Source organism: Lissotriton helveticus, assembly GCF_964261635.1.
Source record: "Lissotriton helveticus chromosome 1_1 unlocalized genomic scaffold, aLisHel1.1 SUPER_1_unloc_55, whole genome shotgun sequence".
Lineage (NCBI taxonomy): Eukaryota > Metazoa > Chordata > Amphibia > Caudata > Salamandridae > Lissotriton > Lissotriton helveticus.
Window position 1 is genome coordinate 436,368 of NW_027611698.1, and position 26,746 is coordinate 463,113.

The window sequence follows — 26,746 nt, forward strand, 5'->3', positions numbered from 1 at the left end:
GTACAACGCTTCTAGGTCTGTGAGATAACGGCATGCGCAGAAGAAACTTCCCTGCCTCAGAGATGTGGGCATGCGTACGAACCGTGATTGTATAGTATTCCGTGTAAAGGACATGCGCAGTGCAATCATGCATGATTAGTATAACATTGTGGAGTTTGATAGTATACCTGCGCTGGACATGCGCAATACTGACGTTGGAATCCCTTCCGTGCAGTGCGCATGCGCAGTACGTCCATCAGTGATTAGTATTCCAGCTGTGATCCTGCGCCGTGAAGTCTTGAGGCATTAGTGTACAAAGCTGAGCGCATGCGCAGTATATTAGTAACGGACCCCGCTCATGCCCGTCGGGAGGTTAATGTCGCCCGGAGCCCCCGCGGTCTCCTCCGCTCTCGGGATCAACTCGGACTCGGAGCTTTCCCCGCCGGAGATCAGGAGAGGAGGGATCCCCCCCCCCCCGAGAGGAGAGACCGAGGAGGTGAGTCTGAGGGAGATCAGGGCCTCTCACTGACCCCGACTGACGTCACTAATGACCCCCAAGACCTGCTGACGTCACTACTGACCCCCACCAGTCCTGCTGACGTCACTACTGACCCCCACCAGCCCTGCTGACGTCACTACTGACCTCACCAGCCCTGCTGACGTCACTACTGACCCCCACCAGCCCTGCTGACGTCACTACTGACCCCCACCAGCCCTGCTGACGTCACTACCAACCCCCACTAGCCATGCTGACGTCACTACTGACCCCCACCAGTCCTGCTGACGTCACTACTGACCCCCACCAGCCCTGCTGACGTCACTACTGACCCCCTCCCTGCTGACGTCACTACTGACCCCCCAGTCCCCCTGCTGACCCCCCCCAGCCCTGCTGACGTCACTACTGACCCCCACCAGCCCTGCTGATGTCACTACTGACCCCCACCAGCCCTGCTGCCCCCATTACTGACCCCCCACCAGCCCTGCTGACGTCACTACTGACCCCCACCAGCCCTACTGACGTCACTACTGACCCCCACCAGCCCTGCTGATGTCACTACTGACCCCCACCAGCCCTGCTGCCCCCATTACTGACCCCCCACCAGCCCTGCTGACGTCACTACTGACCCCCACCAGCCCTACTGACATCACTACTGACCCCCACCAGCCCTGCTAACGTCACTACTGACCCCCACCAGCCCTGCTAACGTCACTACTGACCCCCACCAGCCCCACTAACGTCACTACTGACCCCCACCAGCCCTGCTTACCCCATTACTGACCCCCATCAGCCCTGCTGACCCCACTACTGACCCTCACCATCCCTGCTGACCCCACTACTGACCCCCACCAGCCCTGCTGACCCCATTACTGACCCCCCACCAGCCCTGCTGACGTCACTACTGACCCCCACCAGCCCTGCTGACGTCACTACTGACCCCCATCAGCCCTGCTGACGTCACTACTGACCCCCTCCCTGCTGACGACACTACTGACCCCCCAGTCCTCCTGCTGACCCCATTACTGACCCCCACCAGCCCTGCTGATGTCACTACTGACCCCCACCAGCCCTGCTGCCCCCATTACTGACCCCCCACCAGCCCTGCTGACGTCACTACTGACCCCCACCAGCCCTACTGACGTCACTACTGACCCCCACCAGCCCTGCTAACGTCACTACTGACCCCCACCAGCCCCACTAACGTCACTACTGACCCCCACCAGCCCTGCTTACCCCATTACTGACCCCCATCAGCCCTGCTGACCCCACTACTGACCCTCACCATCCCTGCTGACCCCACTACTGAACCCCACCAGCCCCGCTGACCCCATTACTGACCCCCCACCAGCCCTGCTGACGTCACTACTGACCCCCACCAGCCCTGCTGACGTCACTACTGACCCCCACCAGCCCTGCTGACGTCACTACTGACCCCCACCAGCCCGACTGACGTCACTACTGACCCCCACCAGCCCTGCTGACCCCACTACTGACCCCCACCAGCCCTGCTGACGTCACTACTGACCCCCACCAGCCCTGCTAACGTCACTACTGACCCCCACCAGCCCTGCTTACCCCACTACTGACCCCCATCAGCCCTGCTGACCCCACTACTGACCCTCACCATCCCTGCTGACCCCACTACTGACCCCCACCAGCCCTGCTGACCCCATTACTGACCCCCCACCAGCCCTGCTGACGTCACTACTGACCCCCACCAGCCCTGCTGACGTCACTACTGACCCCCACCAGCCCGACTGACGTAACTACTGACCCCCCACCAGCCCTGCTTACCCCACTACTGACCCCCATCAGCCCTGCTGACCCCACTACTGACCCTCACCATCCCTGCTGACCCCACTACTGACCCCCACCAGCCCTGCTGACCCCATTACTGACCCCCCACCAGCCCTGCTGACGTCACTTCTGACCCCCACCAGCCCTGCTGACGTCACTACTGACCCCCCACCAGCCCTGCTGACGTCACTACCAACCCCCACTAGCCATGCTGACGTCACTACTGACCCCCACCAGTCCTGCTGACGTCACTACTGACCCCCACCAGCTCTGCTGACGTCACTACTGACCCCCTCCCTGCTGACGTCACTACTGACCCCCCAGTCCCCCTGCTGACCCCCCCCAGCCCTGCTGACGTCACTACTGACCCCCACCAGCCCTGCTGATGTCACTACTGACCCCCACCAGCCCTGCTGCCCCCATTACTGACCCCCCACCAGCCCTGCTGACGTCACTACTGACCCCCACCAGCCCTACTGACGTCACTACTGACCCCCACCAGCCCTGCTGATGTCACTACTGACCCCCACCAGCCCTGCTGCCCCCATTACTGACCCCCCACCAGCCCTGCTGACGTCACTAATGACCCCCACCAGCCCTACTGACATCACTACTGACCCCCACCAGCCCTGCTAACGTCACTACTGACCCCCACCAGCCCCACTAACGTCACTACTGACCCCCACCAGCCCTGCTTCCCCATTACTGACCCCCATCAGCCCTGCTGACCCCACTACTGACCCTCACCATCCCTGCTGACCCCACTACTGACCCCCACCAGCCCTGCTGACCCCATTACTGACCCCCCACCAGCCCTGCTGACGTCACTACTGACCCCCACCAGCCCTGCTGACGTCACTACTGACCCCCATCAGCCCTGCTGACGTCACTACTGACCCCCTCCCTGCTGACGACACTACTGACCCCCCAGTCCTCCTGCTGACCCCATTACTGACCCCCACCAGCCCTGCTGATGTCACTACTGACCCCCACCAGCCCTGCTGCCCCCATTACTGACCCCCCACCAGCCCTGCTGACGTCACTACTGACCCCCACCAGCCCTACTGACGTCACTACTGACCCCCACCAGCCCTGCTAACGTCACTACTGACCCCCACCAGCCCCACTAACGTCACTACTGACCCCCACCAGCCCTGCTTACCCCATTACTGACCCCCATCAGCCCTGCTGACCCCACTACTGACCCTCACCATCCCTGCTGACCCCACTACTGACCCCCACCAGCCCCGCTGACCCCATTACTGACCCCGCACCAGCCCTGCTGACGTCACTACTGACCCCCAGCAGCCCTGCTGACGTCACTACTGACCCCCACCAGCCCTGCTGACGTCACTACTGACCCCCACCAGCCCGACTGACGTCACTACTGACCCCCACCAGCCCTGCTGACCCCACTACTGACCCCCACCAGCCCTGCTGACGTCACTACTGACCCCCACCAGCCCTGCTAACGTCACTACTGACCCCCACCAGCCCTGCTTACCCCACTACTGACCCCTATCAGCCCTGCTGACCCCACTACTGACCCTCACCATCCCTGCTGACCCCACTACTGACCCCCACCAGCCCTGCTGACCCCATTACTGACCCCCCACCAGCCCTGCTGACGTCACTACTGACCCCCACCAGCCCTGCTGACGTCACTACTGACCCCAACCAGCCCGACTGACGTAACTACTGACCCCCCACCAGCCCTGCTTACCCCACTACTGACCCCCATCAGCCCTGCTGACCCCACTACTGACCCTCACCATCCCTGCTGACCCCACTACTGACCCCCACCAGCCCTGCTGACCCCATTACTGACCCCCCACCAGCCCTGCTGACGTCACTTCTGACCCCCACCAGCCCTGCTGACGTCACTACTGACCCCCACCAGCCCTGCTGACGTCACTAGTGACGCCCACCAGCCCCACTAACGTCACTACTGACCCCCACCAGCCCTGCTTACCCCATTACTTACCCCCATCAGCCCTGCTGACCCCACTACTGACCCTCACCATCCCTGCTGACCCCACTACTGACCCCCACCAGCCCTGCTGACCCCATTACTGACCCCCCACCAGCCCTGCTGACGTCACTACTGACCCCCACCAGCCCTGCTGACGTCACTACTGACCCCCACCAGCCCGACTGACGTCACTACTGACCCCCACCAGCCCTGCTGACCCCACTACTGACCCCCACCAGCCCTGCTGACGTCACTACTGACCCCCACCAGCCCTGCTAACGTCACTACTGACCCCCACCAGCCCTGCTTACCCCACTATTGACCCCCATCAGCCCTGCTGACCCCACTACTGACCCTCACCATCCCTGCTGACCCCACTACTGACCCCCACCAGCCCTGCTGACCCCATTACTGACCCCCCACCAGCCCTGCTGACGTCACTACTGACCCCCCACCAGCCCTGCTGACGTCACTACTGACCCCCACCAGCCCTGCTGACGTCACTACTGACCCCCACCAGCCCGACTGACGTCACTACTGACCCCCACCAGCCCTGCTTACCCCACTACTGACCCCCATCATCCCTGCTGACCCCACTACTGACCCTCACCATCCCTGCTGACCCCACTACTGACCCCCACCAGCCCTGCTGACCCCATTACTGACCCCCACCAGCCCTGCTGACATCACTACTGACCCCCACCAGCCCTGCTGACGTCACTACTGACCCCCACCAGCCCTGCTGACGTCACTACTGACCCCCACCAGCCCTGCTGACGTCACTACTGACCCACCAGCCCTGCTGACGTCACTACTGACCCCCACCAACCCTGCTGACGTCACTACTGACCCCCTCCCTGCTGACGTCACTACTGACCCCCCAGTCCCCCTGCTGACCCCATTACTGACTGACCCCCACCAGCCCTGCTGACGTCACTACTGACCCCCACCAGCCCTGCTGACGTCACTACTAACCCCCACCAGCCCTGCTGACGTCACTACTGACCCCCACCAGCCCGACTGACGTCACTACTGACCCCCACCAGCCCTGCTGACGTCACTACTGACCCCCAGTCCCCCTGCTGACCCCATTACTGACCCCCACCAGCCCTGCTGATGTCACTACTGACCCCCACCAGCCCTGCTGACATCACTACTGACCCCCACGAGCCCTGCTGATATCAATACTGACCCCCAACCCTGCTGACGTCACTACTGACCCCCACCAGCCCTGCTGAACCCTCTACTGACCCCGACCAGCCCTGCTGACCCCATCACTGACCACTCACCAGCCCTGCTGCCCCCATTACTGACCCCCGACCAGCCCTGCTGACGTCACTACTGACCCCAACCAGCCCTGCTAATATCAATACTGACCCCCAACCCTGCTGACATCACTACTGACCCCCACCAGCCCTGCTGAACCCTCTACTGACCCCGACCAGCCCTGCTGACCCCATCACTGACCCTCGACCAGCCCTGCTGCCCCCATTACTGACCCCCGACCAGCCCTGCTGACGTCACTACTGACCCCAACCAGCCCTGCTGACCCCATTACTGACCCCCACCAGCCCTGCTGCCCCCATTACTGACCCCTGACCAGCCCTGCTGACCACATCACTGACCCCCGACCAGCCCTGCTGCCCCATTACTGACCCCCGACCAGCCCTGCTGACCCCATCACTGACCCCCGACCAGCCCTGCTGCCCCATTACTGACCCCCGACCAGCCCTGCTGACCCCATTACTGACCCCCGACCAGCGCTGCTGACCCCATTACTGACCCCCGAACAGCCCTGCTGCCCCATTACTGACCCCCGACCAGCCCTGCTGACCCCATTACTGACCCCCACCAGTCCTGCCAACCCCATTATTGACCCCCACCAGTCCTGCTGACCCCATTACTGACCCTCACCAGCACTGCTGACCCCATTACTGACCCCCACCAGCCCTGCTGACCCCATTACTGACCCCCACCAGCCCTGCTGACGTAACTACTGACCCCCACCCGGCTGACGTCACTACTGACCCCCCCACCAGCCCTGCTGACGTCACTACTGACCCTTTCCAGCCCTGCTGACATCACTACTGACCCCACCAGCCCTGCTGGCGTCACTACTGACCCCCACCAGCCCTGCTGACCCCACTACGGACCCCCACCAGCCCTGCTGACGTCACTACTAACCCCGACCAGCCATGCTGACGTCACTACTGACCCCCACCAGCCCTGCTGACGTCATTACTGATCCCCACCAGCCCTGCTGACGTCACTACTGACCCCCTCCCTGCTGACGTCACTACTGACCCCCCAGTCCCCCTGCTGACCCCATTACTGACCCCCACCAGCCCTGCTGACGTCACTACTGACCCCCACCAGCCCTGCTGACGTCACTACTAACCCCCACCAGCCATGCTGACGTCACTACTGACCCCCACCAGCCCTGCTGACGTCACTACTGACCCCCACCAGCCCTGCTGACGTCACTACTGACCCCCACCAGCCCTGCTGACGTCACTACTGACCCCCTCCCTACGTCACTACTGACCCCATAGTCCCCCTGCTGACCCCATTACTGACCCCCACCAGCCCTGCTGACGTCACTACTGACCCCCACCAGCCCTGCTGACCCCATTACTGACCCCCACCAGCCCTGCTGCCCCCATTACTGACCCCAGACCAGCCCTGCTGCCCCCATTACTGACCCCGACCAGCCCTGCTGCCCCCATTACTGACCCCCGACCAGCCCTGCTGCCCCCATTACTGACCCCAGACCAGCCCTGCTGACCCCATCACTGACCCCATCACTGACCCCCGACCAGCCCTGCTGCCCCCATTACTGACCCCCGACCAGCCCTGCTGACCCCATTACTGACCCCGACCAGTGCTGCTGACCCCATTACTGACCCCCGACCAGCCCTGCTGCCCCCATTACTGACCCCCGACCAGCCCTGCTGACCCCATTACTGACCCCCGACCAGTCCTGCTGACCCCATTACTGACCCCCACCAGTCCTGCCAACCCCATTATTGACCCCCACCAGTCCTGCTGACCCCATTACTGACCCTCACCAGCACTGCTGACCCCATTACTGACCCCCACCAGCCCTGCTGACCCCATTACTGACCCCCACCAGCCCTGCTGACGTAACTACTGACCCCCACCCGGCTGACGTCACTACTGACCCCCCACCAGCCCTGCTGACATCACTACTGACCCATTCCAGCCCTGCTGATGTCACTACTGACCCCACCAGCCCTGCTGGCGTCACTACTGACCTCCACCAGCCCTGCTGACCCCACTACTGACCCCCACCAGCCCTGCTGACGTCACTACTAACCCCCACCAGCCATGCTGACGTCGCTACTGACCCCCACCAGCCCTGCTGACGTCATTACTGACCCCCACCAGCCCTGCTGACGTCACTACTGACCCCCTCCCTGCTGACGTCACTACTGACCCCCCAGTCCCCCTGCTGACCCCATTACTGACCCCCACCAGCCCTGCTGATGTCACTACTGACCCCCACCAGCCCTGCTGACATCACTACTGACCCCCACGAGCCCTGCTGATATCAATACTGACCCCCAACCCTGCTGATGTCACTACTGACCCCCACCAGCCCTGCTGAACCCTCTACTGACCCCGACCAGCCCTGCTGACCCCATCACTGACCACCCACCAGCCCTGCTGCCCCCATTACTGACCCCCGACCAGCCCTGCTGACGTCACTACTGACCCCAACCAGCCCTGCTAATATCAATACTGACCCCCAACCCTGCTGACATCACTACTGACCCCCACCAGCCCTGCTGAACCCTCTACTGACCCCGACCAGCCCTGCTGACCCCATCACTGACCCTCGACCAGCCCTGCTGCCCCCATTACTGACCCCCGACCAGCCCTGCTGATGTCACTACTGACCCCAACCAGCCCTGCTGACCCCATTACTGACCCCCACCAGCCCTGCTGCCCCCATTACTGACCCCTGACCAGCCCTGCTGACCACATCACTGACCCCCGACCAGCCCTGCTGCCCCATTACTGACCCCCGACCAGCCCTGCTGACCCCATCACTGACCCCCGACCAGCCCTGCTGACGTCACTACTGACCCCCACCAGCCCTGCTAACGTCACTACTGACCCCCACCAGCCCTGCTTACCCCACTACTGACCCCTATCAGCCCTGCTGACCCCACTACTGACCCTCACCATCCCTGCTGACCCCACTACTGACCCCCACCAGCCCTGCTGACCCCATTACTGACCCCCCACCAGCCCTGCTGACGTCACTACTGACCCCCACCAGCCCTGCTGACGTCACTACTGACCCCCACCAGCCCGACTGACGTAACTACTGACCCCCCACCAGCCCTGCTTACCCCACTACTGACCCCCATCAGCCCTGCTGACCCCACTACTGACCCTCACCATCCCTGCTGACCCCACTACTGACCCCCACCAGCCCTGCTGACCCCATTACTGACCCCCCACCAGCCCTGCTGACGTCACTTCTGACCCCCACCAGCCCTGCTGACGTCACTACTGACCCCCACCAGCCCTGCTGACGTCACTAGTGACGCCCACCAGCCCCACTAACGTCACTACTGACCCCCACCAGCCCTGCTTACCCCATTACTTACCCCCATCAGCCCTGCTGACCCCACTACTGACCCTCACCATCCCTGCTGACCCCACTACTGACCCCCACCAGCCCTGCTGACCCCATTACTGACCCCCCACCAGCCCTGCTGACGTCACTACTGACCCCCACCAGCCCTGCTGACGTCACTACTGACCCCCACCAGCCCGACTGACGTCACTACTGACCCCCACCAGCCCTGCTGACCCCACTACTGACCCCCACCAGCCCTGCTGACGTCACTACTGACCCCCACCAGCCCTGCTAACGTCACTACTGACCCCCACCAGCCCTGCTTACCCCACTATTGACCCCCATCAGCCCTGCTGACCCCACTACTGACCCTCACCATCCCTGCTGACCCCACTACTGACCCCCACCAGCCCTGCTGACCCCATTACTGACCCCCCACCAGCCCTGCTGACGTCACTACTGACCCCCCACCAGCCCTGCTGACGTCACTACTGACCCCCACCAGCCCTGCTGACGTCACTACTGACCCCCACCAGCCCGACTGACGTCACTACTGACCCCCACCAGCCCTGCTTACCCCACTACTGACCCCCATCATCCCTGCTGACCCCACTACTGACCCTCACCATCCCTGCTGACCCCACTACTGACCCCCACCAGCCCTGCTGACCCCATTACTGACCCCCACCAGCCCTGCTGACATCACTACTGACCCCCACCAGCCCTGCTGACGTCACTACTGACCCCCACCAGCCCTGCTGACGTCACTACTGACCCCCACCAGCCCTGCTGACGTCACTACTGACCCACCAGCCCTGCTGACGTCACTACTGACCCCCACCAACCCTGCTGACGTCACTACTGACCCCCTCCCTGCTGACGTCACTACTGACCCCCCAGTCCCCCTGCTGACCCCATTACTGACTGACCCCCACCAGCCCTGCTGACGTCACTACTGACCCCCACCAGCCCTGCTGACGTCACTACTAACCCCCACCAGCCCTGCTGACGTCACTACTGACCCCCACCAGCCCGACTGACGTCACTACTGACCCCCACCAGCCCTGCTGACGTCACTACTGACCCCCAGTCCCCCTGCTGACCCCATTACTGACCCCCACCAGCCCTGCTGATGTCACTACTGACCCCCACCAGCCCTGCTGACATCACTACTGACCCCCACGAGCCCTGCTGATATCAATACTGACCCCCAACCCTGCTGACGTCACTACTGACCCCCACCAGCCCTGCTGAACCCTCTACTGACCCCGACCAGCCCTGCTGACCCCATCACTGACCACTCACCAGCCCTGCTGCCCCCATTACTGACCCCCGACCAGCCCTGCTGACGTCACTACTGACCCCAACCAGCCCTGCTAATATCAATACTGACCCCCAACCCTGCTGACATCACTACTGACCCCCACCAGCCCTGCTGAACCCTCTACTGACCCCGACCAGCCCTGCTGACCCCATCACTGACCCTCGACCAGCCCTGCTGCCCCCATTACTGACCCCCGACCAGCCCTGCTGACGTCACTACTGACCCCAACCAGCCCTGCTGACCCCATTACTGACCCCCACCAGCCCTGCTGCCCCCATTACTGACCCCTGACCAGCCCTGCTGACCACATCACTGACCCCCGACCAGCCCTGCTGCCCCATTACTGACCCCCGACCAGCCCTGCTGACCCCATCACTGACCCCCGACCAGCCCTGCTGCCCCATTACTGACCCCCGACCAGCCCTGCTGACCCCATTACTGACCCCCGACCAGCGCTGCTGACCCCATTACTGACCCCCGAACAGCCCTGCTGCCCCATTACTGACCCCCGACCAGCCCTGCTGACCCCATTACTGACCCCCACCAGTCCTGCCAACCCCATTATTGACCCCCACCAGTCCTGCTGACCCCATTACTGACCCTCACCAGCACTGCTGACCCCATTACTGACCCCCACCAGCCCTGCTGACCCCATTACTGACCCCCACCAGCCCTGCTGACGTAACTACTGACCCCCACCCGGCTGACGTCACTACTGACCCCCCCACCAGCCCTGCTGACGTCACTACTGACCCTTTCCAGCCCTGCTGACATCACTACTGACCCCACCAGCCCTGCTGGCGTCACTACTGACCCCCACCAGCCCTGCTGACCCCACTACGGACCCCCACCAGCCCTGCTGACGTCACTACTAACCCCGACCAGCCATGCTGACGTCACTACTGACCCCCACCAGCCCTGCTGACGTCATTACTGATCCCCACCAGCCCTGCTGACGTCACTACTGACCCCCTCCCTGCTGACGTCACTACTGACCCCCCAGTCCCCCTGCTGACCCCATTACTGACCCCCACCAGCCCTGCTGACGTCACTACTGACCCCCACCAGCCCTGCTGACGTCACTACTAACCCCCACCAGCCATGCTGACGTCACTACTGACCCCCACCAGCCCTGCTGACGTCACTACTGACCCCCACCAGCCCTGCTGACGTCACTACTGACCCCCACCAGCCCTGCTGACGTCACTACTGACCCCCTCCCTACGTCACTACTGACCCCATAGTCCCCCTGCTGACCCCATTACTGACCCCCACCAGCCCTGCTGACGTCACTACTGACCCCCACCAGCCCTGCTGACCCCATTACTGACCCCCACCAGCCCTGCTGCCCCCATTACTGACCCCAGACCAGCCCTGCTGCCCCCATTACTGACCCCGACCAGCCCTGCTGCCCCCATTACTGACCCCCGACCAGCCCTGCTGCCCCCATTACTGACCCCAGACCAGCCCTGCTGACCCCATCACTGACCCCATCACTGACCCCCGACCAGCCCTGCTGCCCCCATTACTGACCCCCGACCAGCCCTGCTGACCCCATTACTGACCCCGACCAGTGCTGCTGACCCCATTACTGACCCCCGACCAGCCCTGCTGCCCCCATTACTGACCCCCGACCAGCCCTGCTGACCCCATTACTGACCCCCGACCAGTCCTGCTGACCCCATTACTGACCCCCACCAGTCCTGCCAACCCCATTATTGACCCCCACCAGTCCTGCTGACCCCATTACTGACCCTCACCAGCACTGCTGACCCCATTACTGACCCCCACCAGCCCTGCTGACCCCATTACTGACCCCCACCAGCCCTGCTGACGTAACTACTGACCCCCACCCGGCTGACGTCACTACTGACCCCCCACCAGCCCTGCTGACATCACTACTGACCCATTCCAGCCCTGCTGATGTCACTACTGACCCCACCAGCCCTGCTGGCGTCACTACTGACCTCCACCAGCCCTGCTGACCCCACTACTGACCCCCACCAGCCCTGCTGACGTCACTACTAACCCCCACCAGCCATGCTGACGTCGCTACTGACCCCCACCAGCCCTGCTGACGTCATTACTGACCCCCACCAGCCCTGCTGACGTCACTACTGACCCCCTCCCTGCTGACGTCACTACTGACCCCCCAGTCCCCCTGCTGACCCCATTACTGACCCCCACCAGCCCTGCTGACGTCACTACTGACCCCCACCAGCCCTGCTGACATCACTACTGACCCCCACGAGCCCTGCTGATATCAATACTGACCCCCAACCCTGCTGATGTCACTACTGACCCCCACCAGCCCTGCTGAACCCTCTACTGACCCCGACCAGCCCTGCTGACCCCATCACTGACCACCCACCAGCCCTGCTGCCCCCATTACTGACCCCCGACCAGCCCTGCTGACGTCACTACTGACCCCAACCAGCCCTGCTAATATCAATACTGACCCCCAACCCTGCTGACATCACTACTGACCCCCACCAGCCCTGCTGAACCCTCTACTGACCCCGACCAGCCCTGCTGACCCCATCACTGACCCTCGACCAGCCCTGCTGCCCCCATTACTGACCCCCGACCAGCCCTGCTGACGTCACTACTGACCCCAACCAGCCCTGCTGACCCCATTACTGACCCCCACCAGCCCTGCTGCCCCCATTACTGACCCCTGACCAGCCCTGCTGACCACATCACTGACCCCCGACCAGCCCTGCTGCCCCATTACTGACCCCCGACCAGCCCTGCTGACCCCATCACTGACCCCCGACCAGCCCTGCTGCCCCATTACTGACCCCCGACCAGCCCTGCTGACCCCATTACTGACCCCCGACCAGCGCTGCTGACCCCATTACTGACCCCCGAACAGCCCTGCTGCCCCATTACTGACCCCCGACCAGCCCTGCTGACCCCATTACTGACCCCCACCAGTCCTGCCAACCCCATTATTGACCCCCACCAGTCCTGCTGACCCCATTACTGACCCCTGACCAGCCCTGCTGCCCCATTACTGACCCCCGACCAGCCCTGCTCACCCCATTACTGACCCCCGACCAGCGCTGCTGACCCCATTACTGACCCCCGAACAGCCCTGCTGCCCCATTACTGACCCCCACCAGCCCTGCTGACCCCATTACTGACCCCCACCAGCCCTGCTGACGTAACTACTGACCCCCACCCGGCTGACGTCACTACTGACCCCCCCACCAGCCCTGCTGACATCACTACTGACCCCTTCCAGCCCTGCTGACGTCACTACTGACCCCACCAGCCCTGCTGGCGTCACTACTGACCCCCACCAGCCCTGCTGACCCCACTACGGACCCCCACCAGCCCTGCTGACGTCACTACTAACCCCCACCAGCCATGCTGACGTCACTACTGACCCCCACCAGCCCTGCTGACGTCATTACTGATCCCCACCAGCCCTGCTGACGTCACTACTGACCCCCTCCCTGCTGACGTCACTACTGACCCCCCAGTCCCCCTGCTGACCCCATTACTGACCCCCACCAGCCCTGCTGACGTCACTACTGACCCCCACCAGCCCTGCTGATGTCACTACTAACCCCCACCAGCCATGCTGACGTCACTACTGACCCCCACCAGCCCTGCTGACGTCACTACTGACCCCCACCAGCCCTGCTGACGTCACTACTGACCCCCACCAGCCCTGCTGACGTCACTACTGACCCCCTCCCTACGTCACTACTGACCCCATAGTCCCCCTGCTGACCCCATTACTGACCCCCACCAGCCCTGCTGACGTCACTACTGACCCCCACCAGCCCTGCTGACCCCATTACTGACCCCCACCAGCCCTGCTGCCCCCATTACTGACCCCCGACCAGCCCTGCTGCCCCCATTACTGACCCCCGACCAGCCCTGCTGCCCCCATTACTGACCCCCGACCAGCCCTGCTGCCCCCATTACTGACCCCAGACCAGCCCTGCTGACCCCATCACTGACCCCATCACTGACCCCCGACCAGCCCTGCTGCCCCCATTACTGACCCCCGACCAGCCCTGCTGACCCCATTACTGACCCCGACCAGTGCTGCTGACCCCATTACTGACCCCCGACCAGCCCTGCTGCCCCCATTACTGACCCCCGACCAGCCCTGCTGACCCCATTACTGACCCCCGACCAGTCCTGCTGACCCCATTACTGACCCCCACCAGTCCTGCCAACCCCATTATTGACCCCCACCAGTCCTGCTGACCCCATTACTGACCCTCACCAGCACTGCTGACCCCATTACTGACCCCCACCAGCCCTGCTGACCCCATTACTGACCCCCACCAGCCCTGTTGACGTAACTACTGACCCCCACCCGGCTGACGTCACTACTGACCCCCCACCAGCCCTGCTGACATCACTACTGACCCATTCCAGCCCTGCTGACGTCACTACTGACCCCACCAGCCCTGCTGGCGTCACTACTGACCTCCACCAGCCCTGCTGACCCCACTACTGACCCCCACCAGCCCTGCTGACGTCACTACTAACCCCCACCAGCCATGCTGACGTCGCTACTGACCCCCACCAGCCCTGCTGACGTCATTACTGACCCCCACCAGCCCTGCTGACGTCACTACTGACCCCCTCCCTGCTGACGTCACTACTGACCCCCCAGTCCCCCTGCTGACCCCATTACTGACCCCCACCAGCCCTGCTGACGTCACTACTAACCCCCACCAGCCATGCTGCCCCCATTACTGACCCCCGACCAGCCCTGCTGACCCCATTACTGACCCCCGACCAGCCCTGCTGACCCCATTACTGACCCCCGACCAGTCCTGCTGACCCCATTACTGACCCCCACCAGTCCTGCCAACCCCATTATTGACCCCCACCAGTCCTGCTGACCCCATTACTGACCCTCACCAGCACTGCTGACCCCATTACTGACCCCCACCAGCCCTGCTGACCCCATTACTGACCCCCACCAGCCCTGCTGACGTAACTACTGACCCCCACCCGGCTGAAGTCACTACTGACCCCCCACCAGCCCTGCTGACGTCACTACTGACCCCTTCCAGCCCTGCTGAAGTCACTACTGACCCCACCAGCCCTGCTGGCGTCACTACTGACCCCCACCAGCCCTGCTGACCCCACTACTGACCCCCACCAGCCCTGCTGACGTCACTACTAACCCCCACCATCCATGCTGACGTCACTACTGACCCCCACCAGCCCTGCTGACGTCATTACTGACCCCCACCAGCCCTGCTGACGTCACTACTGACCCCCTCCCTGCTGACGTCACTACTGACCCCCCAGTCCCCCTGCTGACCCCACTACTGACCCCCACCAGCCCTGCTGACGTCACTACTGACCCCCACCAGCCCTGCTGACGTCACTACTGACCCCCACCAGCCCTGCTGACGTCACTACTGACCCCCACCAGCCCTGCTGACACCACTACTGACCCCCACCAGCCCTGCTGACGTCACTACTAACCCCCACCAGCCATGCTGACGTCACTACTGACCCCCACCAGCCCTGCTGACGTCATTACTGACCCCCACCAGCCCTGCTGACGTCACTACTGACCCCCTCCCTGCTGACGTCACTACTGACCCACCAGTCCCCCTGCTGACCCCATTACTGACCCCCACCAGCCCTGCTGACGTCACTACTGACCCCCACCAGCCCTGCTGACGTCACTACTGACCCCCACCAGCCATGCTGACGTCACTACTGACCCCCACCAGCCCTGCTGACGTCACTACTGACCCCCACCAGCCCTGCTGACGTCACTACTGACCCCCTCCCTGCTGACGTCACTACTGACCCCCCAGTCCCCCTGCTGACCCCATTACTGACCCCCACCACCCCTGCTGACGCCACTACTGACCCCCACCAGCCCTGCTGACCCCATTACTGACCCCCACTAGCGCTGCTGCCCCCATTACTGACCCCAGACCAGCCCTGCTGACCCCATCACTGACCCCCGACCAGCCCTGCTGCCCCCATTACTGACCCCCGACCAGCCCTGCTGACCCCATTACTGACCCCCGACCAGTGCTGCTGACCCCATTACTGACCCCCGACCAGCCCTGCTGCCCCCATTACTGACCCTCGACCAGCCCTGCTGACCCCATTACTGACCACCGACCAGTCCTGCTGACCCCATTACTGACCCCCACCAGTCCTGCCAACCCCATTACTGACCCCCACCAGTCCTGCTGACCCCATTACTGACCCTCACCAGCACTGCTGACCCCATTACTGACCCCCACCAGCCCTGCTGACGTAACTACTGACCCCACCCGGCTGACGTCATTACTGACCCCCCACCAGCCCTGCTGACGTCACTACTGACCCCTTCCAGCCCTGCTGACGCCACTACTGACCCCCACCAGCCCTGCTGACGTCACTACTGACCCCCACCAGCCATGCTGATGTCACTACTGACCCCCCAGCCCTGCTGACCCCACTACTGACCACCACCAGCCCTGCTGACATCACTACTAACCCCCACAAGCCATGCTGACGTCACTACTGACCCCCACCAGCCCTGCTGCCCCCATTACTGACCCCCACCAGCCCTGCTGCCCCCATTACTGACCCCCAACCAGCCCTGCTGACCGCATTACTGACCCATTACTGACCCCCGACCAGCCCTGCTGACCCCATTACTGACCCCCGACCAGCCCTTCTGACCCCCGACCAGTCCTGCTGACCCCAATACTGACCCCCACCAGTCCTGCTGACCCCATTACTGACCCCCACCAGCCATGCTGACGTCACTACTGACCCCCACTAGCCCTGCTGACGTCACTACTGACCCCCACCAGCCCTGCCGCCCCATTACTGACCCCCACCAGCCCTGCTGACCCCCACTACTGACCCCCACCAGCCCTGCTGACATCATTACTGACCCCCACCAGCCCTGCTGCCCCCATTACTGACCCCCACTAGCCCTGCTGAACTCACTACTGACCCCCACCAGCCCTGCTGCCCCATTACTGACCCCCACCAGCCCTGCTGACCCCATTACTGACCCCCACCAGCCATGCTGATGTCACTACTGACCCCCACCAGCCCTGCTGACGTCACTACAGACTCCCACCAGCCCTGCTGACGTCACTACTGACCCCCACCAGCCCTGCTGACCCCACTACTCACCCCCACCAGCCCTGCTGACCCCACTACTCACCCCCACCAGCCCTGCTGACGTCACTACTGACCCCCCACCAGCCCTGCTGACATCACTACTGACCCCACCAGCCCTGCTGACCCCATTACTGACCCCCAACAGCCCTGCTGACCCCACTACTGACCCCCTCCAGCCCTGCTGACGTCACTACTGACCCTCACCAGCCCTGCAGCCCTGCTGACCCCATTACTGACCCCCACCAGCACTGCTGACCCCATTACTGACCCCCAACCAGCCCTGCTGCCCCCATTACTGACCACCGACCAGCCCTGCTGCCCCATTACAGACCCCCCACCAGCCCTGCTGACCCCATTACTGACCCCCCACCAGCCCTGCTGACCCCATTACTGACCCCCCAGCAACCCTGCTGCCCCATTACTGACCCCCAGCCCTGCTGACCCCACTACTGACCCCCACCAGCCCTGCTGATGTCACTACTGACCCCACCAGCCCTGCTGACCCATTACTGACCACCCACCAGCCCTGCTGACCCCATTACTGACCCCCACCAGCCCTGCTGCCCCATTACTGACCCCCACCAGCCCTACTGACCCCATTACTGACCCCTGACCAGCCCTGCTGACCCCATTACAGACCCCCCACCAGCCCTGCTGACCCCCCAACAACCCTGCTGCCCCATTACTGACCCCCAGCCCTGCTGACCCCACTACTGACCCCCACCAGCCCTGCTGATATCACTACTGACCCCACCAGCCCTGCTGACCCATTACTGACCCCCCACCAGCCCTGCTGACCCCATTACTGACCCCCACCAGGCCTGCTGCCCCATTACTGACCCCCCACCAGCCCTGCCGCCCCATTACTGACCCCCCACTAGCCCTGCTGACCCCATTACTGACCCCCCACCAGCCCTGCTGATGTCACTACTGACCCCACCAGCCCTGCTGACCCATTACTGACCCCCCACCAGCCCTGCTGACCCCATTACTGACCCCCCACCAGCCCTGCTGCCCCATTACTGACCCCCCACCAGCCCTGCTGCCCCATTACTGACCCCCCACCAGCCCTACTGACCCCATTACTGACCCCTGACCAGCCCTGCTGACCCCATTACTGACCCCCCACCAGCCCTACTGACATCATTAATGACCCCTGACCAGCCCTGTTGACCCATTAATGACCCCCCACCAGCCCTGCTGACCCATTACTGACCCCCCACCAGCCCTGCTGACCCATTACTGACCCCCCACCAGCCCTGCTGACCCCATTACTGACCCCCCACCAGCCCTGCTGACGTCACTACTGACCCCACCAGCCCTGCTGACCCATTACTGACCCCCCACCAGCCCTGCTGACCCCATTACTGACCCCCGACCAGTCCTGCTGACCCCATTACTGACCCCCACCAGCCCTGCTGACGTCACTACTGACCCCCTCCCTGCTGACGTCACTACTGACCCCCCAGCCCTGCTGACCCCACTACTTACCCCCCAGCCCTGCTGACCCCACTACTGACCCCCACCAGCCCTGCTGCCCCCATTACTGACCCCGACCAGCCCGGCTGACCCCATTACTGACCCCCGACCAGCCCTGCTGACCCCATTACTGACCCCACCAGCACTGCTGACCCCATTACTGACCCCCCACCAGCCCTGCTGCCCCATTACTGACCACCCACCAGCCCTGCTGTCCCCATTACTGACCCCCCACAGCCCTGCTGATCCCATTACTGACTCCGACCCGCCCTGCTGACCCCATTACTGACCCCCACCAACCCTGCTGCCCCCATTACTGACCTGCCCTGCTGCCCCATTACTGACCCCCCACCAGCCCTGCTGACGTCACTAGTGACCCCACCAGCCCTGCTGACCCATTACTGACCCCCCACCAGCCCGACTTACCCCATTACTGACCCCCCACCAGCCCTGCCTCCCCATTACTGACCCCCCACCAGCCCTGCTGCCCCCATTCCTGACCCCCACCAGCCCTGCTGCCCCCATTACTGACCCCGACCAGCCATGCTGCCCCCGTCACTGACCCCCGACCAGCCCTGCTGCCCCATTACTGACCCCTACCAGCCCTGCTGCCCCCATTACTGACCCCCGACCAGCCCTGCTGCCCCCATTACTGACCCAGACCAGCCCTCCTGCTTAAATGTACAATGATTTCTGTGAAGACTATCAAAGAGGGTACCCCGATGCTGTTCATAACATCATCAATCCTTATCGCTATGTTGGGCCTCAATGTGATTGGTTGTTGTAGATGGAATTCCAAAACTGATGGCTTCTCTGTCATTCTATGTGCCAATCTGTTGAAGTAGTGAAAAGCATAATATGTGTATGTGTAAAGTGCACAGTGTTAGACCTGGCATCTTTTGGTGTGTTTCCCCCGTTTTTTTGCATTGACCGCCTGTTTTTTTCTCTGTTTTTGCTGGTTTGGTATCTCTTTGCACTTTCTCACTGCTGTCCAGTGTTAAAGTGCAAGTGCTCCTATTGTAAATTGTGTTATGGATTGGTGTTTCCATGATTGTCATATTTGATTTACTAGTAAGTCCGTAGTACAGTACACTGTGTGTGCCCAGGGCCTGTAAATCAAATGAGGAGGGTGGGCCTGCAGCACTGATTGTGCCACCCACACCAGCAGCATTTTAAAGGTGCCGCTGACGTGCCACTGCTGTGTATGCGCTCAGTTGTGACTGCCAGATTGACTTGGCTAGGGCACCCACTTGCCAAGCCCTAACCTTCCCTTTTATTGCATGTAAGGCACCCCTAAGGTAGGCCCAAGGTACCCCTCTGGGCAGGATACAGTGTATTTGAAAAGTAGTACATGTCCTGGTGTGTGTGACATGTCCTGATGGTGATCTACAGGGTCATTCGTTTTGAGGTCTCGCTGGCGTCGCAGCGCAAAGCGGTCGTCGCAGCGCGAAGCGCTGTCGCCAGCGATACTTATTGTCGCTGTGTAAGTAGCAAAGTGGGACAGTTGAGGTGCACAAGCTTAATAAACCCATTGCAGACTATGGCTGTGACCGCGCGCTTTATGAGACACGTGCTGTGAACACACGTGCTTTAGGAGACACATGCTGTAAACGCGCGCGTCTCTTCTCGCGCTCTCCCACACTTTCACTTTCACAGCTCGTGCCTCCTGCAGCACGCGGTCACATCCTTTGTCTGCAATGGCTTTAGTAAGCTCGTCAGCAATGCGTCCCCGGACTCAGATAACACCCCCTAACACTGCCCAAACTACTCAGCGGCAGAACTTGTTCTATATTGTGAGTATGAGGATGTATACAGGTGTGATACACACGCTATACCAGCTCGGTTTACGTAAGCTAAGGAAAGCTTGCAATGCTGTTGCTTGTTTTTAAAATACATTTGAAACATTGCCATGGCTAAGACAATGCACAGCATCAAGGTAAGATTGCCGAATTAAATGGGACTCAAATTATTGTCATCGGAAGGATGAGAAGTCGAGATTGCCATCTCAGACATAATCTTGTGTCTTGCAAGTCGCGACAGATTGCAATAGGGAGTGCTTAACTCGCACGGCCTTAAGCAGATGTACTTCTCACAACAAAGACCCATCAAGCGTTGCGGGGGAGCAAGAACACACTGTAAAATAATTAAACAAAACGGGCCCGCTGTTTTCAATACAGAACGTGACTCAAGCACATGAAACTTGGTAGATGCTAAGTTTGCTCTTATGCTTCACCACTTGTCTCTTCGGAAGTGACGATGTTTGGAAACAGACTCACTCTTTGTAATCTCGAGGATGCTTCCTTGTTCAATCAATCTTCGATGAAATAATTACTAGCTTTATGTTGGGAGCATTTAAGAACACACAAATTCAGCCCCTACAATACTGTTCATCTCCTGAGGTTTGTGTTGACCAGTATCACACGTAGCGCTCGTAAACAAAAGGTTACCCCTTCCCGTTGAGTCCAGTTTGCACCAGACATGGAATATTGACTCAAAAGGGAACTGCGTCACAAGGTCACACCTGCTCCTGGTAAAGTGGTATAACAAAGCTAAATCTTCTACACGTACCCCGTCTGAATGGGTCTGTTATGTTTGACATGCAGTGTGAAATCTCAGCTTGAGACTGATTTTGGAGAAGTCAGCACTAATGTTCATTAGACAGCGTCGTTGTTTAATTTGTACATCATTTTTTTTCAAGTGCTGAGGCAAAAAGTTTTTTTCTTTTTTTAAGAGGCCGCCCTCGGTGCTGCCAAATGCCCAGTACGCCGAATACTGGGCCTGCCTAGTCCCGATTCGACGTCATGCCTCTTTCTTCCACCGCCTACACTTCCTTCATGTTTGTTTCACCTTGCATGTTCTTTTTCTTCCCTTTCTTGTCCCTTTGTCTCTCATTTGCTGCCTTTTCTATCTTTCTCTGGGAAACAGTCTAATGGTAAAATAGATATTACGCGCCCCGAAACTGAGAACCGGTGCCCAACACTTGCAACCACCGGAACCATTAAACCCTGACGCAGCATCCTTTGAGTACTGCACCATAAACAGCCATCCAGGCAATTCCTCGGCGTTTACATAAACCTGCGTTAGTCGGTACTGTGCATTTCACCGTTTTTTGCAATCAGACCGGATAGGACGGGCTCAATTGCACTCGAAATAAAAATGAAAGCCCATTGTTGGACCCGGCCTCGTGGCGTGGTCCTACCCCTCCCGCATGGCGGGCCCCGGGCGACATCGGCCCTCCATCGACCTGCTGTCGACCCCCCTGACACGAACCTTCACGAAACCTCGACGAGAGCAGCCCCCCTGGCAACCTATGGCTCTCCCCCTCCCTGGGACCCCGGCGGACCCTGCTCGCCAACCCTGCCGGTCCGGCGACCATGCCAGGCCACCATTTCCGGCCCGACTCCATCTTGGGCCCATCACGTCCCGAGCACGTGGCCGCAGCCGCCCTGGCCCCAGCAAAGCCCCGACATCGAGGCACCAAGATCCTCCCAGGTGGTAAAGTGGCCACTTGGCAGATCCCGGAGGAGGGGAGTTTCAATGGCCCTCCAGCCGTCCCCGGACGCCTGGTATCGATCGCCCTCCAGCCTCCCTGGGCGCTGGCTCCACCCCCCTGCTGGGTGTCTGGACACCTTCATCCCGGCCCCTCTGACCCCCAGGCGCGAGGGTCCGGACATCAAAGGCCTCCAGTCCTATATCTGGGCCAGCCCTGGATTAGGACTCTAGTTGTATCTTGGAGTCGAAGCCCTGCTGACCTCGTCGCGGCTGATCATGATCCGAACTCTTGCCCTGGAACCTTCGAGGCCCTGCTGACGCTTTCGCGGCCTGACCAAGCTGAACCACCTTCGAGGCCCTGCTGACGCTGTCGCGGCCTGACCGAGCTGAACAACCTTCGAGGCCCTGCTGACGCTGTCGCAGCCCGACCGAGCTGAACCACCTTCGAGGCCCTGCTGACGCTGTCGCGGCCTGACCAAGCTGAACCGCCTTCGAGGCCCTGCTGACGCTGTCGCGGCCTGACCGAGCTGAACCACCTTGGAGGCCCTGCTGATGCTGTCGCGGCCTGATCAACGCTGAACTATCCCGAGGCCCTGCTGACACTGTCGCGGCCTGACCCCCTGAACTATCCACGCACTAATTGGTACCAAGACTGTCCCGCTACCCCCTTTTTCCCAAAACCAAGACTTTACGGATCCCTCGATCCCTGTGTTATACTACAACGAGAACGTGCCTTCATTTCTTATATAAAGATTCTTGAGAATATCCCTTCGTGTGGTGTCCGTCTGTGGTAGTGTGATTGCTCCGCTGATACGATTGTAGGAGAGGAGCCTCGCCAAGGAGGCCTCCCTACGGCGCTCGGCCTATTCCATACAAAGAGGTGGGTCTCGGGTTGGGCAGTCAGACACCTTCTGTCTCCCCTGTGGAAAAGTAAATTTTGCCATGTTATATGTGCCTACGTGTTCCCCATGTTATGATATATGTGCATGATCGATATGCATGTATTCCTTTCTGATCGATTTAAAGACGCAATTACAGTTGTGTCCACCCCTAGTATGTCAGTTTCCAGTCTTCGTGAAAACAACGAATATTGGGCCTATGTAAACCTACGTTGCCACGTTTCACAGTGTGCACGTTAATTCATTGAATTATCCCCGTTTCTAGGCCTCAAAAGGGCCCGGACTCAGATTCAGCTCCTGTTTCCTGAACCCTCTCCGAGGAGCGATACAGCCCCCACCTGTATCCCTGACCCTTAGCTTACTTTCATGCCTCGCAGTGCCCGGCTCGGCCTGGCTCTGCCTCTCAGTCTGCCAAGAGTATGTTATGTTTCTAGTTATCAGTTCAGCCCTCCTTCTCTGCATTCCTAAGCTACTGAATCGCATCAATAGTTTCCGTCATGGTCCAGCCTTTATGTCTCCATGTAAGAGAAATACTGTATTAATATTATAGAATATTCCTCGCACACAAACTACATGTAGAATAATGCATGCACCAGTCTTAATGTCTGTTAGCCTTTGCCCTGATAACTTTTGGATTCTATCAACATGTTCTCTAAACACCAGATACTAGATAGGCTTTAGGTACATGTCGCTCTGACACTCCAGACTTTAGTCTCCTCTTCTAGCGCAGAAGTCATAGCCCCCAGTTCTCCCTGGTAACACGTCATTGCCAGTTTGCGCGCACCACTAGGTTAGAGGTCCCAGCTGCTCAGGTAGCCCCCTCCATGTTTCCGCCCCGTTTATGACATATTCTGTTACGTTTGCATCACATGTCTATGTATACGCCCTGTACACGCCTTCTTGTTACATCATTTTGCCCTTATCTTTCGCGACTGCTACAAACTCCGCCTACTGCTACGCCTACTGTATTGAATGTAATGTATCTTGTTTAACTATATATATTGTGCACGGTTATTAAAAGTTACCCCCAAGCCAGCCTTATTCCTGCCCCCGGCAGCTGCCATCCTATTCCCGTACAGGCTGTCCCGTTCCTGTCCTTTATGCCTGATTAAAGCCTGTAAACTTCAGCTACCTCGAATCTTGACTCTTATTTATTGAGCTACCTGTTTATTGATTAATTCCGAAAAAATAGATCCGGTAATTAATTATTTATTTACCACATAATGGCGCCCGAATAGGGACTTGCCCTTTCCCCACGCGCCGGAGAAGCCACGCAGGCCCCCTGATCCTCTGCAGCCGTGACGGAACCATACCGTGCACGTGCAGATATTTCTGCTTCAAGTATCCCTCAGGCCCACGGAGGAGACGGAGGTTGCGGTCCAGCGTCCAGACGAGGCGGTGAGGAACGCGGCGAGTCCCGACCAGAGCCCAAGCCGAGAGTCCAAGGTCCGAGGTATCCGGAGGCCCACCTGTAACTGAAGTCCGAAGTTCGTCCGTCCGTCGTCGTAGCAGTCCAGTCCAGTCCGAGGCCTTCCGTTCTTGCTGCCCGGTGAGTACCGTTGCTGGGGTAGTATCTAGACAGGGTCAATTAATTTTGTCTCTGGTCCGTGGGTTTGGGTACGCAGATCCAACACGAAGTGTTCACCTAGGTGGATGGGGGTCCTGACGTGTCTCTTTATGGGACCGGTAAGTTTCGTGCTGTTTTAGCAGTACATCTAGTCGTTCTATTAAGTACTGTTCTCGAGAAATTCATGTGTTCTGTTTTCAGTATTTCAGGTAATATTCTGTCCGAACTGTTATTTTAAATGTTATTCCATGTGTCTTCAATGTCGTGGTATGAGTGATTTGTTTTCTTAAGTTATTATTGTGTTTATCGTGTATTGTATTGTGTCCAGACTCCAGCCTAAGTTATGTCTCTGTTCTCTAAGTTACGTCAGTTAAAAACTAGAAAAGGTCTGCTCAAGGAAGCAGTTCCTGTCCCGCCTAGGGACAGTCCAGGTCATTTTATGTATCATAAGCATGGCATAAGTGCCATATTATATCTAGACTTATGGGTGGAGTACACCAAAGACTTAGAAGAAAAGTATAGATGGCCCGTATCAGGTACGTGGGATGCCGAGTGCATCATGCGAGTAGAAGAAGCATTATGGAAAAAGAAAGCCAGACAGTCCCAGAAAGATGCCATCGAGTTATGGCGCAAAGAATCTCATAAAAGAACAGAAAAAGAAATCAGAAAGTCTGAATTAAGTAGAGAATCCTCAGAAAGAGCCCAAGAAAGGGAAGTAATCGAAGTAGGTGAACGAGTTAAAGCCGAACAGTCAGACAGACAGAGAAATGCCCTCATTAAGGGTATGTATCCTCTTCTTGCCGAGGGCTTGCCAAAAGCCACCCCGGAAGCACCATGTAATTTTCCGCCGCCATTAGTTCCGATTAAGCTACGTCACAAACCGACCGCAGCTGATATTTTTCTCTCGTCCTATTTGGACGACACAGTCCCAGAATATGCAAATCCTGCTCCGCCAGCTCCTGCGAATAATATAATTCCTGTTCCTCCAGCCACCGGGGCACCTGTTACAGTACCTGTTACGGTACCCCCGGTCCAGCCCATAGTACAGGTACCCGCTACATCAGTCACTCTGCCAGCCCGTACAGTACCCGTCGATGATTCCAGTTTAGGAGCCGCGGGGGGAGATCCTCCGGGAACCCCGCCGCAACACAAACGTGTAACGTTACTCGAGTTACATGAACGTGCGTTACAGCGTATGCCTAAATCTCAGTCCGTTGCAGATATCAAGCGAGCTCTTACCGAATGCCGTTATGATCCAGTCCCAGGCGATGATAATATGGTTATATATTCATTGCGTGTAAGACGGGTGACCGAGTATTTGGACACCCTACCGAATATGAAAGAAGATCTAGACAGAATATATCGTTTCATCCGTACAGGAGAAGATCCAGAAAGTATTGGCGAAATCATGTCTCAAAGGAAAGCTGAGACCCAGCTCATGCTTCTAAAGTTTCTAATTAATTGTTTAATAAGGGAACAAGATTATCCGACTAAAGATCCGACCGAAATGAGAGTTCTGACAAAGTGGAGTGATCATATAGCCGAGGGAAGACACAGGACATTAAGTAGTATAGAGAGTATGTACAAGAAAATTCGTAAGGAAATAATAAGGTTACACGAGAAACGCAAATCAGCACAAGTGTCCGAGAAAGAAGACGACTCTGATACTGAAGAGGTAGACGACGAGAATCCCACCAGAATAGCGTATGTAGGTAGAACTAGACTTCCCGACCGACATTCACGCCTAGAACACAAGAAAGTTTTCCCTTCTCCAGCACCAGAACAAGGTTCTCTAGAACAAGTATTTCAAGCTACCGATCACATTCTGAAATCACGAATCGGTTATAGTGAACTTAGTACTATGCATGAACAAGAACTAGCCCGATCAGCAGTCCGATGGATTACTGATTCTACCACTTTTCCAGACGAAATAGTGGCACAAATGTTTCTGAAACTACCCCCAGCCGAGCAGCGACTGGTGGGTATGTACATGATCCA

At 59.4% G+C, this 26,746-nt stretch overlaps 1 long non-coding RNA gene across 1 annotated transcript in view; it reads left to right on the forward strand.

Moving 5' to 3' along the window:
- Positions 1–339: 339 nt before the first annotated feature.
- LOC144806241 (uncharacterized) overlaps positions 340–26,746 on the forward strand; it is an 81,367-nt gene continuing 54,960 nt past the window's right edge. The window contains exon 1 of the long non-coding RNA XR_013605738.1: positions 340–475. This is a non-coding gene — a long non-coding RNA (uncharacterized LOC144806241). The remainder of the gene's footprint in view (positions 476–26,746) is intronic.